The 19,637-nt window shown below is 40.5% G+C and overlaps 1 protein-coding gene across 4 annotated transcripts in view; it reads right to left on the reverse strand.

Moving 5' to 3' along the window:
- LOC144720637 (scavenger receptor cysteine-rich domain-containing protein DMBT1-like) overlaps positions 1 to 19,637 on the reverse strand; it is an 81,496-nt gene that overhangs the window by 14,888 nt on the left and 46,971 nt on the right. The gene's annotated exons all lie outside the window — the stretch shown is intronic.

Consider the following 19,637-nt stretch of genomic DNA (forward strand, 5'->3'; position numbering starts at 1 on the left):
GTTCACACATTGCATCTAGCTGCCCCTTCGTAGAAGACTTTAGTCATTCAGACACCTAGGTGGTTAATCATGAACGTTCAAGTGACAATATTAGGGGCGATCTTTGAGCTGGAAATTCAATGTTAGGGTGGAGCAATGGCCGCGAGTGGGAAGAGTAATGGTGACGGGTTTTGTGTTAAGGTGTGATTGAAAAATAAAGAGTGTACCCACACAAAAAATAGAGATTCGGTATCTTTTAGAACAATATCAAGGGCGGAAATCATACATAATTAGTTAAAGGAGGGGGTGGTCATTTCGAACTCAGTAACACAAACCAAATGTTCATATAAAGTATATTATTTCTCTTCTTGGTTCTTTCGGTAAAGTCACGTAGAAGGGAAGTAATAAAATAATAAAAATAAAACATAATAAAACAATTCTCACGACGTTTCGGCCACAACGCAAGCAGCCATCCTCAGGCGAAGAATGAAACACCCCAAGCTTGGAGCGTATATTTAAGCTGGGTTAGATATACGCTCCAAGCTTGGGGTGTTTCATTCTTCGCCTGAGGATGGCTGCTTGCGTTGTGGCCGAAACGTCGTGAGAATTGTTTTATTATGTTTTATTTTTATTATTTTATTACTTCCCTTCTACGTGACTTTACCGAAAGAACCAAGAAGATGAATCCCTGCAGTCACGAAAGCTTTAAATCGAAGTATATTATTTGTCGAACACGGTTTTGCCCAACACGTAACTCTCAGCGAGTTCTGACTGGACATTGTCATGATTTAGTGTCATTAATCATTAAGCTGTCTTAATTGATTTTGATAATGTTGAGGTTTTGTGCAAAACTAGTTACAAAAAGCCAAGACTAATTAGATAATCTATTGAAATTGAGCGAAATAAAAATAATGTGAACTGTTTTTATAGATATTGGCTCAGTGCTGCTTGGAAGCATATTATCAAGTCATACACGTTAAGAAAAAACGCCACTTGTTTTAAACTTTTCTTGCTGTGGTTTTCACACCTGATGATGATTGCTTGAGTTGCAATCGAAACGTCGTGATAATTTATTATTATTTTATTATTTCCCTTCTACGTGACTTTACCGAAAGAACCAAGAATATGAATCCCTGCAGTCACGAAAGCTTTAAATCAAAATTTAAGTCATACACTGTTTAACTGCATGCCTTTACAGGTACGCCGGTGGTGATTAACTGTGAGCAAAAAACCTTGACTGAAAGCTTTCGTGACTACCGAAAGACCCAAAGAATATGAATTCCTGCAAAGTCACGTAGATGGGGTGAAAGAAAATCACAAAAAACTACGACGTTTTGATCACAACATAAGCCAACAGGTATTGCGATTTTTTTGCACCCAAAACGGCTGGATGTGCATACATGGTGTGCATGTGCATCACGCATGCCCGTCATGCATGCAAATTATTATGGTGATTAACTGTGCATAACCCAACCAATAATAGAGATCCATTGCAATTAAAATGATTACAATAACCCCCTCCATTCTTCGCACCCGATTGGCTCACAAGTGACAACATCACATGTATCCTATTTAAGAGCAAAATATCATTTATCCACAACTCTGGCTGTCGCCTGATGAGGCTGGTTGTAATTACCAACGGAACTTCGTACTCGAATGGTAAATGTTGTGGGTTTACTCTTCAACACCGGTGTGCTGAACTAGTAACACATCCTTGGTTCTTTCCCTTCTACGTGACTTTACCGAAAGAACCAAGAATATGAATCCCTGCAGTCACGAAAGCTTTAAATCAAAATAGTAACACATCATTTTGTTTTTGTAACAAGCCTTACGAATTGTATGTGTAAGGTGGTGGTGGGTTTTAACAAAACATTTATAGTTACACAATCTAACTGGAAAACCTATAACATGTGTACTTTTATGAGGTATAGAATTGTTTAGTCATATTTGAGAAAGGGTCATGTAAGGACATCTTGAACAAATTATGAATCAACGACAGCTGGTGCATAGCCTGGCGCAGAAAAGCATGGGATTGGTTGAAGACTTGGAGAATGCGATTTGGTAGGAAAGAGAAAATAGGGAGGGGAGAGTGAGAGGTGGAGAAGGGACATGATTGGTGGAAAAGAGATGGAGAAGATTAGAAGAACCTTCCAGAATGTTCCAAAAAGATCGAGGAGTTAATACAAAGGGGGTGTGGCGTGTGATCAGGGCGTTTTCACAGGAGAGTGAGCTTATACAAGAGTATGCATTGTGCTGCATGCAACAATACAGTTACCAAGGATGACTCGTCTGTAACTGACTTGAACATTGATAAAATCTGAATAATCTTTCGTATATATTATGTATAGGTTTAAATTACATGCATATCCCTGCAAATTACAAGCATCTTGTATGTATGTTGAACTTCTTTTCGCACCGTACGTAACCAACCATCCTAATCCGAGGCGCGGGGGAAGGAAAACAAACTAAACACAAACATCTGTTCTAAATAAATACTTTTCAATCTGTTGTCCAAGTGCTTGTCAATATCTGATACTAGCATAAATCTAAGGGTAAAAAGTTGTATTGCTTTACTGTAATTTATGTGGTGGATTGCTTGTACATGGTTTTATGATTTCTCTATTTGTATAATAAAGGCATTTGTGATAACTTATATTCTATCGTTCTTTCGGTAAAGTCAAAATAAAGTGAATAAATATATCACGACGTTTCGATTGCAACACAAGCGGTCGTCATCAGGGACAGGGAGGTTAGCCTGTGAGGGCAAGCTGCTTATAAAGGTTTAGAGATGGGCAGGGCAGCTAATGTTAATGTAGGAGAGGGCTCCGACACCGGCAGTAGGTCTACACCAATCAAAGAGCTGTTTATAAAGGTTTAGAGATGGGCGGGGCAGCTAATGTGAATGTAAGAGAGGGCTCGACACCGGCAGTAGGTCTACATAGGCCTCGGCAAGGTAAGGTAATTTACCCTTTTTACCGGATAAAAGGGTGAAGGTAAAGGTGTCGACATGCCAAGTGGTAAGGTAAAGGGTAGGGTAAAGGTAGCTCAGAAGAATTACCCGGTAGGGTAAAGGAAGCACGAAGTTTTACCCGGTAACTACAGTACCTTGTTTACCGCTAAAAGCTCCGTGGCGCAGTCCGTGGCCTCCATTTAATAAGTAATATTAAAACAAACTTTATTAAAAAACACGCTTTTATGAAATGTACTAGTAGTGGCAGAACTCCACGACTCCAGGAAGTGGTCCCGAAGTTTGCCATAACGTAAGGGACCGTGGCCAATTACAGCCAACATCAGTTGACCATCAACAATTAGACCCAAGCCGAAACATAACAAATTAAAAATAATATAAAAAAAAATACAAATACATATTTTTTAATGATAGAATACATTGTCATCAGTATGACATAAGTATACCAAATTTAGTTATTTCGGTAAAGTCACGTAGGTAAAAAATGAAATTCAAATTCAAATCTAGAATTATACCAAGTTTGCAGTCGATACCACATTAGGAAGTGGGTTAAAATTAATTTACAAGATTTGAGGATACGACAACAACGACAACAACAACAATGACAACAACGGCAACAACAACGACAACAACAGTGAGTTCAGAGAAAGCGTGTAAAATTGGAATAGAGAGAATTCTATATGAATAAAGCGCTCTACCTAGCATTTACCGTTATAAACCTTGTTCATGTGTAGTAGTACCCCAGTAATTACCCTGTAATCGGGTAATTTGAGGTAAGGGTAAAAGGTTGGGTAATGGTAGGCTCGTTGCTTTTTACCTTTTACCTTACCTGCTAAATGGTAGGGTAGAACAATTGTATTGTGGTAAGGTAAAAGGTCGGGTAAAGGTAGGCTCGTTGTTTTTACCTTTTAACTTTTACCTTACCTTGACGAGGCCTCGGTCTACACCAAGCAAAGAGCTGTTTATAAAGGTTTAGAGATGGAAGGGGCAGCTAATGTTAATGTAGGAGAAAGCGTTTACACCGGCAGTAGGTCTACACCAATCAAAGCATTGCACCTCGCTCCACACACCCACACTGCTGACGGTGGAGGTTGACAAGAAAACACAAATCAAGTCATGACCCAAAGTGGTTGATGACATCTTTCCAATGATTGCTCAGTCTATTCCCTTCCTGAAATTGTCTCTGTGTCTGTATATATGGATGGCTTCATGAACAAACCTTTGAATCTTTGTTGATAGCCAGTAGGCTTGTGATAACTTGTCCCGTGAAATCGAACATCCTAATGAGTGCTGTATAGAGCGTGAATTGCACATTCTTTCAGAGTGGTGGGATTGTATCATACCTTGCTGAGCTGCCACAGCCTGGATCGTGAGGACGAGGAGCAAAATGACACCAGACAACATCATGCCCTCGTCTTCCTCGTACCTAGGTTTAAACAAAGACAAAGACCCCCACTGTTGGGGCAAGCACTGTTACAGAGCACCTATGAAGTTTGACACGGCACAATAGAGGGTTGATGGTCAGCACCACTTTTTTCTCCCCAGTTCTGATGTTTATACACCCCACCAGGTCCTCATTTGAGGCTGAGTCGATCGAGGTAGCCCAGAACCGGATCAGATATCAGTCACTGATATTAATTAGTTCATCATGTAGATAGAAACGCACAATTATTATTTTAGTTACTGAGAGAAGTATGTTAAGAAAACATCCACATTGGACGAAAACATAGCATTCAATTGAGCCAATGTTCATGGGATTTAAACTGCCATGTTTGGTTGTCATGAATCCAGGAAATTGGAAACCACTTGGGCAATCTATTGTTGATTTATGGCAAGAGATAAAATTATTGAAAAATGCACCCTTTTTGGATATCGGCATCTCAGAACATCAAACTCTATAAATTATTCAATAGTGATGCCAAATTATGTGTTCGTGGTTTGAGCTTTAGTCAGGTAGATTACCTTAAACTGCATTGAAAAGCATCAATTTATCCTATTTACCATCCTCGCTTAATTTGTATGTACAATAAACATCGATGATTGAATTCATGAAATGATTTCATTTTAATTTGGAATAGCGACTTAAAGCTTTCGTGACTCCAGGAATTCATACTCTTTGGGTCTTTCGGTAAAGTCATGTAGATAGAAAAATAATAAAATAAAATAAAATCACGTTTTAATCGCAACACAAGCAATCGTCTTCAGGTGAAAAAATACGGTAGGCGGACTGCTGAGGCAAGAAAAAATATAGCAAGAGAGCTACTGCAGCCCAAGGTTATATAGGTTTGAGATGGGTACAACCCAAGGGTAAGTGGGCGAGGCTAGAGATGGAATTTGCAAGTAAATATAAGATCGCAGAGCTAGGTATACCTCGGCTATTGTGTTGCTAGAGATTAGCATCTCAATCTGTTAATGTAACCCCACGGTGCTGAAGAAGCCATTGTATTGCTCGAGATTAGAGATTAGCATGTCAATGTGAGACGGCTCCCGCAGCAGCGGCTGTGTTACAGGTAGGAACAATATGTTCCACACTGACCACCAGGGATATTTTGTCTGTCTGTCGTGCATAAATATATATAATATAAACAGCTCTTTGATTGGTGGAGACTTACTGCCGGGTACGGAGAGGGGAGGTGCCTAAGGGAGGAGGGTCAGGGGAGGGGTCTAAGGAAGGGGGGAGTCAGGAAAGGGGCCTGAGGGGGGGGGGGGTCAGAGGAGGGGCCTAAGGGAGGGGGGGTCAGGGGAGGGGCCTATGAATATGGGGGGGGGGGGGGTAAGGGGAGGGGCCTAAGCAAGGGGGAGGGGCCGATAGTTAAGGGGGCTGGCTACCTGGCTGGCTGCCTGGCTACCTCAAGTCAAGTTATCTTTTATACAGGTAGGAACAACAGGTTCCACACTGCCCACCAGGGATTATTTGTTTGTCTGTCGTGCATATTTGTCTGTCGTGCACAAATGCGCTGTCCAACCAAGTTCCTACCTGCCCACTCCGAAGGAACGTGTTAATGAGAGACATTCAGCATATTAAACAACGAGCGCCACCGCCGCATCGAAGAAAAGGGAGCAGCAGCGATGTTAGTGCGATATTTAGCTTGTTAATGTAAATACATTTACCAAGGTAATGTAACTCAGAGTCGGAAATAACTGCTAACAAACCTATATAACCTTTGGCTGCAGTAGCTCTCTCGCTAGATTTCTAATAGATCATGATGTTTAGATCGCCACACAAGCAATCATCTTCAGGTGGGAGAGAGAAACAGGCTGCTGAAACAAGTCCTTAGGGGCCGTCCTTAAATGACGTCACGAGATTTTGGCCGATTTTTGACCCCCCCTCCCCCCCTAGTCACACGGCGTCACAAAAAGTCAGACCCCCCTCAAATAATACGTCACGAAGCTCTGCTCCCCCCCCCCCAACCGTATTTCCAATTTGAAAATAAAACTTGCTTCAAATCGCTTTAAACTATTAAGCTATTGCAATTGTAGTGCGTATTTAATGTGGTGCTGCACTCTGATGTTGTAGGAGAAAACACGTATTAAAAAATTCTAGATTTGAAGCTTTCGTGACTGCAATGATTCATATTCTCAGGTTTTTTTACGTGACTTTACCGAAAAAACCTGAGAATACGTATTAAAAAGCTGAAATTTTGCATAAAATTCACTTGAAAATATTCAACGTCTAACTAAAACTGCAGATGTTCAGAATATTATATTTACATTCTCTTATAATTATACAATATTAAAAGTAATTATAACTATAAAAAAATACTTTCAACTTTGTAGTAGAACGAAGCAAAATGGAGAGTACACTTATAACAATCACATATTCATTCCACAGAATTAAAAGCCCTGGTAGAATCATTAAAATCTAAATGTTTAATAACAATCATTAAAAAAATAACTACATTTATGCTTCTCCATTCTCCCATGGATAAGAAAAATGCTCCTTCATGGAATAAATAAAAGGCGACCTTAGTAAATAAAAAATAATAAAATAGTTAATAATTTAAATTTAAAAAAATTAGTGTTATAACAATTCTATTTAATTAATATTTTTTAAAGTTGCGCATTTTGATGTGACGTCATATTTCTAACCCCCCCCCCGTCACACATTGTCACACATTGTCACACATCGTCACAAATGTCTGACCCCCCCCCCCTAGGTGTGTGACGTCATTTATGGACGACCCCTTATATTTCGAGCCGAGAGGGTGGAGGGGGTGTTGCCGCATCGGGCAAGAGGGTGGTGGCTAGAGATTGTGCCTAAGCGAGTGGGAAATCCAAAAGATGTGATGTTTGCACTGCACAGGTTGATAATTTGTGTTAACAAAGAAGCTATCCAACTTCCTAAGAAGGAAATATTTAGGCATTTATGTCTCTACATCCACGGACATTGTAAGTTGATATCTGAGAGAGAAAAGGAGTAATCACTCAAGGTAAAGTGATATAAATACAAAGGAGGTGACAATTACATTCACATTTATGGTCAAATATTCATTTAATTTCGTACATAAATACTGTAACAACAATTAGAATGAAGATACTAAATTTGTTACTCCAACTTTATGTTTCACTTATTTTATGCTTTAAAAAATGTATCACATAAAGAGCAGATGAGTGTTGCAAATTATCGCATTGAAAATGTATGTTGTTTAAATATTGAATCTTGTGCTATATGATTTTGTACATACATCTTTGTTGATGAAGTACAAATTTAGGAAATTCCTTTCCACTGAAAGTAATAAAAAAAATCAGCCGCTTGATGTGCAACTCTAACTTACAAACAAGTGGAAAATCATAATAATATCTAGAGTACAACAAATATATGCTTGGGACACACTTTTTTGCATGCATCTGTTACATAAATTACTTTACCTCCTATTATGTACTTTATTAAGCTCAATGAGCTTTCACCTAGTTTCACACTGTATGCGATATCTATGCAGCATACTTATATAGCCTGTAAGAATGTATACATGGTGTCAACAAAACAGCATGACAAGCCATGATACATCATATGTTTTGTGAAATGCACTTTAAATAGTAATACAAATTGCTAAGTTATCTACAGCATAACGACTCAGCATTTAGAATTGTTATAACTACTACGTATACAATAAGAAAATAAAATATAAATAACATACACGATCTTTATAACTAGGTGATTGCCCGATAAAATACAATGAGTATTCATGGAATGCAATCAAATCTCCCTCCTGAATGGCTTAAAGAACACAGTGCATGCTAAGATATAGTTAGCACCTACACTCAAGTGTATCATGGCATTGAAACAGAGATATAAACATAATTTCTAAAAACAGATGTTCATTGAAATATTACTAATTCCTGTACCTCACCATGAGGGGTAAAAATCACACATAGTACTGCGTGCCTGATTGCAGCTAGCTTGTGTGAAGATTATTCAATTTTATGTCCGAATGAAACGCTCACCTGACGACGTCGTGTTGAAAGAGCATCAGGTACGTCGGATGCTCTGGCTGCTCCTCTCACCTGCCTTGCTTATATAGACGAATCACAGAGTCAGGTATTTCTGCATGTACGTCACCCGACTTTGCATATCAGTAGCGATTGAGATCTAAACCGGTCCTTGGCTCCCCCGCCCCATTCTCCAACAATTCTTTTCTATTTCGGATATAGCGCCCTGTGCATTTCCAAGAATGGGGGAGTATGGTCACACAACTATAGAACAAAATAAGTTTTAATCTCCTATAATATTTCACATAATGGCAGCAGCCAGGAATGTTTAGGCCTATTACAGTTTATTTGACAATTTCTTTAGGAAGTCACCTTGAAGCAACCAGTTGTATTTTTTTAAAATTATTTTTACGTTTGCCTATGTTTATATTCATAGATAAATATTGTGAAGAAACTCATAAGCCACATATAAACCACATTTAACAAACATGAGAGTGTTCATCATGTGCAGGGTTCGGCAACCAAAATAACAAGAAGAACCATTTTTTCTGTGAAAAAATCTATACATTTAAAAGACATTCGAATGCGAAACGGCGATCCTTAATAAATAACGCCACGAAGCAGTCCTTAAAGAGCCGCATACGGCTACAGAGCCACAATTTTCCGAAACCTGCTAAACTATTGTTTAGAGCCAACAGAACTTCTTCAAAGTCAAACGACAACTAATTGGCTTGTAATGTGAGCCAAGTATGTATAGTGATAAAAAATACCTTAAACTTTCAGCTCTTTGTCAGTCCACTCCTGATTGAGGATGTTTGTCATGGGGGTTATTTTGTCATACTTGACCATGCTGGTCAGTTCAAGTTGGTGTAAAATGGAGGCCTATGACTGGTTCAGGTATTACTTTCCATTGTCAGGAATTTAACTCAAGGGACCATGTTATAGTGTAGTGCATTTGAACTACTGCACCACTTCTCCACTCTACAAACTGATCACTCAGAACAAATTTAGTTACATTTTTATCTCAGCCCTCCGACATTTGCTTTCTGGACTTCTCAAATTAGCCATAACGCCAATCTTGCAGGTTTGTTATTCCTCCTTCCACCAACTCAGCATTGTACTTACAAAAACTCACAAGGCATGTTGTCATTCTATAAAAGACAAAGGTGCAGCTCTGAAATGCTTGTTCTTACCACTGCTGGCACAACATTCACTAGAAGGTGCTCTAGAGAGCCCCTCTAGAAGGTATTTGGCCTATTCTTTCACGCTGGCAAGATATCTTGCAAGAGGTGGGAACACAACACCTTGTAACCCACCACACACGACCTGCTGATTGACTAACTGTGGTGTACCCATTCATAATGCTGGGTGGACCGATTTGAGGGCATTTTAAGCACTTGATTGTTTTCGCCGTTGAGTTGGGATATCTAATCTAACCAGTCTTTCACTGAATTGCAAATCAAGTGTGCTATCCATCACACCATGGCAGCATCCGAATTATATAACATAATAATTACCAGAGAACCTACAAGAACAAGTACTTAGTTACATATTAACAATTCACATTTTATTATGAGATGTGAATGAGCAAAAGACAACAAACATGAAAGCCATACAGGTACTTTGTATGTATCAACAAAAGTGGGGCTGGACTGAAATAGAAGTTACAATTAAAGTCCCAACAATTAAATTCTGATGCAATGCAATTAATACACCACCAATTAAACAATAGTGATATCGCATAGCATTTTCACTTCTCCTGCCAGGCTTTATGAGATTTAGTAAAGTCCTTAATCACTCAAGGCAACATTACATTTGTAATGAAATATGCGGTGTACAGTTAAGCGAGGGCAACTGAGGGCAAACAGGTGCGCGTGAGGTTTGCACGGAGGTGTTGCCAGGGAGACAGGAGATAAGGGTTGATTGATGGGCCGACAGGCACTAGACTAGCGAGAGCTGAAAGAAACGCGTGAGACGTCTCAGATAATTAGCAGAGGAATGTAAGGGCGTGTGCGTGAGCGGAGCGGGGAATTGTTGCCGGGGACCAAGTGTGAAGGCATCTCGCCGCTGCAGCTCCAGCCGTCAATGGGACCTAACCCCTCACGTCATTGCCGGGCGGGTGTTGGCTGATCCCCCCGCCCAGCACACACGGGTGAGCGGGTCTGAGGGAGCGTAGGTGAAGGCAGCGGTGGAGGTGTAGAGACGCTGTGTGCGGAGACGTTGTGTGCGAGGACGTTGTGTACGAAGATGCTGTGTGCGAGGACGTTGTGTGCGAGGACGCTGTGTGCGGAGACGCTGTGTGCGAGGATGCTGTGTGCGGAGATGCTGTGTGCGGAGACGCTGTGTGCGGGGACGCTGTGTGCGAGGACGCTGTGTGCGCGGACGCTGTGTGCGGAGACGCTGTGTGAAGACGCTGTGTGCGGAGACGCTGTGTGCGGAGACGCTGTGTGCGGAGCCACTGTGTGCGAGGACGCTATGTGCGGAGTCACTGTGTGAAGACGCTGTGTGCGGAGATGCTGTGTGCGGAGACGCTGTGTGTGAGGACGCTGTGCGCGGAGATGCTGTGTGCGGAGCCACTGTGTGCGAGAACGCTGTGTGCGGAGACGCTGTGTGTGGAGACGCTGTGTGCGAGGACGCTGTGTGCGAGGACGCTGTGTGCGAGGACGCTGTGTGCGGAGACGCTGTGTGCGGAGACGCTGTGTGCGAGGACGCTGTGTGCGAAGACGCTTTGTGCGGAGTCGCTGTGTGTGAAGTTGCCGAGAGCAGAGCTGCTGAGCGCAGGATAAGGGAGGCAAAAGGTAGATAAGAGTAGGGAGAAGTTAAACATAAGTGACCGTTAGTTGCAGGAGTGCCTACAACTGGTACAAGAATAGGTAACTAAAGTGTAAGCAGGTGACTTGTTACAACGTGTCGGTGTGAGTAATTTTTGAAGACTCTACACATTGACTCTATTTATATAATTTCCTTTTTGTGGATTCTGACCCTCTTTTAATATTCAAGCACTCACCACCAGCCACGATCTATCAACTATTCAACGAAGACCTATCAAAACCATAACCATCTCTCATAGTTTTGTGATGCAACAATCCATCTAGCTCCTGCAATGCAAGCGAATTTAATAACTCCACCTCCGCGTTGAATGTCGTCTTGTGTGTGATTCACCTCAGCCATAATCCATTTTAGCAATGTGTCCTTCCAAAGGTGACTTGCCTGCATTAAGTGAATACGATGTATCTAAGGTATTACTAACCATATATTTCTATGTCTCTCAGTACAATAACTAAAATGCATCTCTCCACTCTACTTGGCACATGCTTCAGATTTTGTAAAATTTTCCCTGTCAATGTTCAAGTTTGTGATCCATATGTCATAGCAGATGATATATACTGATTAAACAAATTCTTCATTAGGCACATTGCGAAGTTGCTTTTGACTATCAAGTACATTTTTCCATATATTTATTTTATCATAGTGATTGTGGTCTGCCTTCAATATACATACTCTGAATAGTTTCCATTTGTGCCTCTGACAAATATCTTCAGCTGTTTAGCAAACGTGTTGCACATGGCTTTCGTTTTGCTTTTACTTAGCTCGAGTTCCACTCTGCAGCATGTTTTTCTATTTTTCTGTATACCTATGTTTCTCCAACGGATTTTTCTGAAAACACTATAATGTCACAAATAAAAATGTTGGCCATGTCCAAAGCATGTTTCCTCGTTTAAATTACCTTCTAATATGTGTTTACTTCCTTCATATAAACAGTGTATCAATCATGTCGAAAACACATTTACATTTGAACACTTTATATTTCCTCCTTGGAAATGTGTTGCCTAGTAATATTCAGCATTCAGTTGAACACTATGTTTTAGGAAGTGAAAAACTGTATTGTGCAAACAAAACCTGCATTTAAATAAAACACGTAGAATTACAAAATAATTAACTTCCTCTGCGAACAGAATCTTTCACAACCAGTATTGTTGTGTTTAGTTTTGTATACTTTGAAAAGAGTTGACTGGCCATGCAAATTGACCCTTTAGGTTTCTGGTTACCTAAAGAAATTTGGAGTGGGGAGGCGGTGCAGTAATTTCAATACGCTATGAACTCTGGGACATAAGTGAAATTCCCAGCCATGGTTAACATAAGCGGTAAGTGATATCTGAACAGATCCTGGGCCTCCCCTTCCTTTCACCAACCTGTAAACAACCCTCATGATTTACACCATTGAAACCTCATTTGCCAGTAAAAAATATGATAATTGGTTTAAAAAAAACAATTTTCAACCCTCATGATGCATATGGATGGGATGCTGTCATCCAGCTGTGGATATACAGGACTGAAAATATTATTATAATATGTAAAGATATCTTACAACATTTTTTGAACACACTGAGTGTAAATTGAGGTGGCATTAGCCATAAGTACTAAAAACATTACTCTTCAGCCTACCTACTGTATTACCTATACAGACATTTCAACGCATGGGGAAGCCTTTATCCAGCAGTGGCTTGATCAGGGGCTGCTAATTACTAACAATAATGTTGATAATAATATTATTAAGGCATCGTTTTATCTTTTCGTTTAAATAGCTTTCAATTTCATAGCAATACCCATGTTGTTTCAAGTACATCTCCCAGTATATCAAGTTTCCTAAGTTGAGAAATAAGGTAGTGTCTAATTTCTTACTTGATTCAATTACATTTAAACATGCAAGTCGAGTAGTAAACAGTATCCTGAAACTGGAAGATTGTATGTCAGGCAAACCACCTACAAGCTGTACAACATTTATGTATTGGTCGACATGAGTACATGACACATCATGAAGGATTATCTTTAACAGTGCAAGCTTTGTATTTTGTTTATTAGTAAACATTATTATCCGACCACTATTGCAAGAATACATTTCTGTTCTATTCTTGTGTATGGCAATATGTTCATCTGGAGCGCCACTGTGGCGAGATATTAACTGCCTCGCCTGGTATACAGGAGGTCGTAGATTAAATCCCGACTGACGCCTGGCTATTTGGAGTTTGCATGTTCTCCCCGTGGTCGCGTGGATTTTTCTCCGGGTCCTCTGGGTTTTCCCTCCACATTTAGACACATGTGTTTAGAGTATTTGGCCGTTTTAAGTTTCCACATGATAAGCCACCTCGTTGAGCTCTCATTTGTGGCGCTTCTGAAATATATATATATCTCAGTGGGCCGTAACTGGTAAAACATATTCTTGGTTCCTTCGGTAAAGTCACGTAAAAGGGAAATAATAAAATAATATAAATATCAAATCCACAGCACACCTGATGATGATTGCTTGTGTTGCAGTCGAAACGTCGTGATAATTTGTATTGTTTTATATTTATATTATTTTATTATTTCCCTTCTACGTGACTTTACCGAAATAACCAAGAATATGAATCCCTGCAGTCACGAAAGTGGTAACAAATTGTTAACGTGCAAATTTCAAGGCCAGCAAGTCACAAGAGCACTTCAGAATGGAGTTCGTGTAGTTTTCCTTTTCCTCCTCCATTGAAGGAGCGCCGACGACAGTACTACATGGCGCATGGCCTTTGTTACATGGCCACAATCACACTGTGGTTTGTCTTAAATTTTCCATTCGGGAAGCAGATGTGCGCATCGGTCCTGTTGATGTTCTGACGTGGATGATAGTTTACACCAAGTATCTGAGGAATGTCAGCGGGCTGCTTTTGAATTGTTTTACAGGTAGGAACAACAGGTTCCACACTCTTCTTGGTTCTTTCGGTAAAGTCACGTAGAAGGAAAATAATAAAAATAAAACATAATAAAATAATAGTGAGAATTATTTTATTATGTTTTATTTTTATTATTTTATTATTTTCCTTCTACGTGACTTTACCGAAAGAACCAGGAAGATGAATCCCTGCAGTCACGAAAGCTTTAAATCGAAATAGGTTCCACACTGCCCAACCGGGAATTATTTGTTTGTCTGTCGTGCATATTTGTCTGTCGTGCACGAATGCGCTGTCCAACCAAGTTCCTACCTGCCCACTCCGAAGGAACGTGTTTTTATTGAGCGAGTCTCGTTTGCTACCGCAGCTGTAGCGGTGCACACAAAAAAATAGCCGCTTGTAAAGTCCTCGGGAATCTGCAGCACAACAGAGCCGTGACTCTGACGCCGCACCAGGGCCAGATTAATGTTCTTATAGGCCCTAGTCACCTCTGTTTCGTAGGCCTTCAATAATAACTATCTACAGATTATACTACCCGTGTGACTGTCTCCGATCAAACAGAAGACAACGCTTGTCTTCACTCGCACTACTTTCTAATGAGAATGAGATTGTGCGAAAGACACCATTTTAAGATGTTTAACACGTAGGCTTTCGCGACCAATATCCATAATGGAGGTTTTTGTTCAACTAGCAAGATCATTGAAACTACCCAAGTAATTAAAACGATCAAAATACCGTACATTGCGGGAGTAACTGATAAACTAGCCAGATGTTTGGAAAAACAAAACATCTGAGTCAGATTTGGCACGGTTCATAAAATACAGAATTTATATCTGGTACAAAAGATGTATTACCGAAGTTATCAACAGAATGTGTGTACAGGATTAACTGCACGTGTGGTAAATGTTATGTTGGGCAAACAGGACGAATGATCAGCACGAGACTAAAAGAACATCAGAGAAATATTAAATTCTCCCAAATGCAACCGTCAGCAGTAGCAGAACACGCGTGCCAACAAGGTCACTCAACTGATTTTGATAATGTTGAAGTTTTGTGAAAATCTAGCTACTACTGGCCAAGACAACAATAACATAGTTATGCAATAACAAAATCTCGAAAAATTAATCTCCGTTGTTAATTTCTCTCACCCTATATAAAAAATAAACTATTGACATGGCTCTGCCTGTTTGTATATACACTGTGCCTATCATTGCTAAGAAAAAATCTTGTTTACATTTTTTATCATACAAACAAAAAAACAGTCACATTTTTTTCGTCAGCTCTTTAGTTTTCGTAGGCCCTAGACACAGTGCCTACTGTGCCTATTGGATAATACGGCCCTGTGTCGCACTGGGAGCTTTGCACACAGAAACGTTGCATCACCTCATCCCGGGTAGCTCTTACGTTTTCCAGTTTGCCGAGCACTGCTATTTTACTCGTACGCACAAATTTTAGCGACATTAAAGGCGAACTGGAGAACGTTCTAAAGTCAGAAGGTGTGATGTTTGGGTCTTAGAATGAAGTGTTTATTCTGGACATCTGCATTATTCCACTCTGTTAGTGTTATTCTGGATATGGATGAGATTCAAGGATGGTGACAGTGTGATCTGAAAAGAAGGATCGGGACTTGATTTGGTGGCGAGGTACATTATTGACGTCTTGGTTGATGGGTAGTTGGTTGTCGTTGGGAAAAATAACGTGTAAACTCCCTTGCAGTTTGAATGTCTACGTGGATATTTGGTGGCAGAATGTTCGCAGATTGGTCTCGGTTTCAGTGTTATGGCTAATAACGCATTTCTTAATTGAATTGTGCATCTATAAGTTTTGTGAACGAGATTCCAGCACAGGCTGGCAATTTGAGACATCAGCTAAGGTACCCCAGGTCATTCCTGTAGGTTTTTATAGCAGGGCAATTTGTTTTTTCACGTAAATATTTTATGTGGGGCTGGAAGGTCAGCCTTCTGTCCAAGATATCCCCTAGATATCTTGGCAAGAGGTAAAATCACACTAGGATACCACAGACGGACTCATCAAGGATGGCGTCTGCTGCATAATTATTCAAATGGAAAGTGCTTGTGGTGATTTTGGAAAGATTTGGTCGAAGTCTCCAGTGACGGAAGCCTCCAATAAAATTATATCAGCTGTTAGATTGACAACGTTCTAGGTGTGTGCCTTGTGTAGCAACGGCTATGTCATCTGCATATATGAACTTGCAAGATGATGTACATGGCAGGTAATTGATATTTTATGCTAAAAGGTTCCGGTGCTGATATTGAACCTTGATGGAGCATCACGTCGATTAGGTGTACAGTTAAACGGTGTCTGATGAATTTGGCCAACTTCAACAGCAGGCCATGACGGTAAAGAGTATCATGGGCAGCAGAGAGGTCAATCGTTGTTGTACCAGTTTTCTGCTCATGCTATGTGAAATGTAAGAGCAACAACCTGTTCGTAGCAGCTACGGCCAGTTAAAAATCCGAATTGTTCAGGAGCCAGTTGGGAGTCATGATGGGTGAAAGCCTGGCAAGCAGAGCAAGAAGACATTGCGACTCAGAATGGAGTTGCAATGATTCTGTAAGTTATTACTAACATTTAAGTTCTACAAAGTGCGTTTTGTTTGGTGACTACGTTGTCAATTGTATTCGGGACTGTTACCCCTCTGAATGGCCGTGGTCAGGGTTTCACAATCTATGCCATCCAAGCAAAATTATTTTTTGTATTTAAAAGTTTATATGGACACACGCCTTTTGTACAATAATGGAAGGTCTCGTTCGTTCAAAAATAGTATTCCCTTACATCACATACATTGCATGTAATTTTAAGGTATAGACTTTGCGTTTTTATTATGTTGAATGGCAGTGATCCACAAGCACATTTAATCAAAATCTTAAATAGCAAACATAGGCGGTTTCGTAATATTAAATTGAGTAAATATGTCGGCATTGAGTGGAATGGTGGCGCAGTAGCTAGCATGCTGTATAGCATCATATGAATTATAGTCTATGTTATGCAGTGTTTTGAGGGGTCTAATAAAATTGCCGTGATAGATTAGATTCATGGAGTTTTGTTGCAGGTTTGGCTATAACATGCCCTCCGACTGTGACAGTTGGCTAATCATCAACCAATGAGTTTCACCGCCAGCCAGAATTATGAATCTGGGGTATTAGAGTTGATTAATAATACAGGTCTACAATAAATTAATAGGACAATGAAATCATGTGACACTTGCACTCGGAGTCTGGCCACATAAGCTCGATTCCCAACCATGGCTATCTTCATTGATCAGTGATATTTAGACCTGGGCTTCCGTTGAACCAACTTGCATTCACCAGCGTGGTGAAGCATGGTAAAACAACCCGTATGACTGACCCATGGAAGTGCCGTTGTCAGTTATGTGATGAACGAGATTGCACTTCACCTCATTCAAACTGGGGGTGACTGTCACTTTAGATATGTTGAGGAATTAGCCGCCCCGGTGTTGTTCAAACTCAATGATGCGCAGCCCATTCCCTTCTGCGCAGGCTGAAACCGGGCAATTCCTGCATCCGATCTTCGACGAGCTTCTTGTCCGTGTGCCATTTCAGGTCAACCAGCATTTGCTCACAGATCACAGACGTACTTCTTGGCTCACAGGAGTGTCCCTGCATACGTCCAGAAAGGTTTGCAGAAATTCAGCTGTACGTATGTTGAACTTCTTTCACACCATATACGTAACCAACCGTGTGAATCGGAGCTGGCTCGGTAGTCACATGTTTGATCTCCTAGTATATTTATAATTGTGTAATGTAGCACTCAGAGACGCTGTCTTGCTTTAAGTTATGTATATATTTATTATATATTACAGTCCACCCGACTCGATGAAATGTTTTCAGGTGGACGCAGGTTGACTCTATGTAGCTGCTACACGATGCTCACTATATAGCTGTCTCGACTACTATCTAGGAGCCGTCGATGTAGTAGCCACTGCGAAGAAATATAACTTCCTTCCCAGCCTTCCAAGACGATGAGGGCGATCCCCCGTGATGACAGCAACGACGGTCCGGACCCCCTCATCCCAACAGCAGCCCCGTTCCGCGCTGCCTTTTATTTCCCCTCGACTCTGCCTCGCCCCTTTCCCCGAACTCTCTCCTTTGCCTCAATATAACACCCCGGGGGTTCTATCTCTATCCCCGTGTCGACTCCTCACCCAGTTACCTCACTTGACCCTGCCTGTCCTCATCACTGCAATCATTATTTACGGCCACTAGGCCCCATACCGTCCTTATAATTGCACAGGTAGTCACCGAGTTACGATGGTCGGACTTACGATATTTCGATCTTATGATGGCGATAGCGATACGACAAAATTGTCATCAACAACCTAACATCGTTCAAGTATGCAGACGACGGACAGCATCTTGGCGAGTACAGTACAATATGATACGTTACGATACGGTCAATGCATGTATGATACGTAGCTTTAGCGATTTCATTTTAAGGTTACCACGATACGATACGTTCAATGCATGTTAAAAGTTTTTATAGCAGATAGGATTGTTTCCTGAAAAAACTTTATATTAAATTGCAGTTCATATAGGTAGTCTAAGAATTTACCTTGTTTTTTTTACTTTACATTTTACTGTGAAATACAGTATTGTAATTAATAAATACATACAGTGCATAGTCTATACAGTACGGTACTGTAAATTGCTCTGTTTTGCTAAATTATCACCATTCTTTAAGACTCCTGGGTAGGCTAGGCCATCTTCGACTTACGATATGTTTGACTTACGATGGGGTCGTCGTAACGCATCTCCATCGTAAGTAGAGGACTACCTCTGTCCTCTTGAATACAGTGATGTTGCCGAATGTTTGATGGCAGCATATAAACAAGAAACAAATTCCCCAAACCCACTCAAACAATACAAATGAATGCAAAATAATGCACCACACATTGTAAACATTTCCTGATATTTCATTTGTAAATACAACTACATCATGGGACCACGGGGTAGGCCGAAGACCACCTGGCGATGCATCATTCAAAACCAACTAAAGACCATTCGGCTGTCTTGGGGTGAAGCAGAGAAAGCTGCTAAAGACCATCTGGCATGACGTGGGCTTGTTGCAGCCTTATGCTCCACAGGGAGTGAAGAAGACTAAGTAAACAAGTACTAATCAATGTAATAAAAAACTAATATTTGCAAGACCTGACACTTTGATTCACTGCATAGTTCTGAATGGCAACCTCCTCTACGTGACATGACACCTAGATCACAATTTAAATATACCTGGGGTAAAATAAAATATTAAAAAATGAGATCAGGGACAAGTCACTAACATTTGCAGCGAGGCATGTTGTCTTGAGACTTAAAGGCAGATATGTTGAGCTAGATTGTGAACATTTTGCAAAGGCACATTCCAACACGGACCACACATCTTCCTGAGTACATTGAAAAAAAAATACTCAAATGTGTGCATCCAAACATCCAAATCAGCTATCAGCACTAAATGTGAGGCACACTTTCCATGGCACAATAAAGCTCCGTTTCCAGGCCAAATCGTGTTAAATTCCTTTT

The sequence above is a fragment of the Lampetra planeri genome, chromosome 9 (genome assembly GCF_965212315.1).
Source record: "Lampetra planeri chromosome 9, kcLamPlan1.2.h2, whole genome shotgun sequence".
NCBI classification, from domain to species: domain Eukaryota; kingdom Metazoa; phylum Chordata; class Hyperoartia; order Petromyzontiformes; family Petromyzontidae; genus Lampetra; species Lampetra planeri.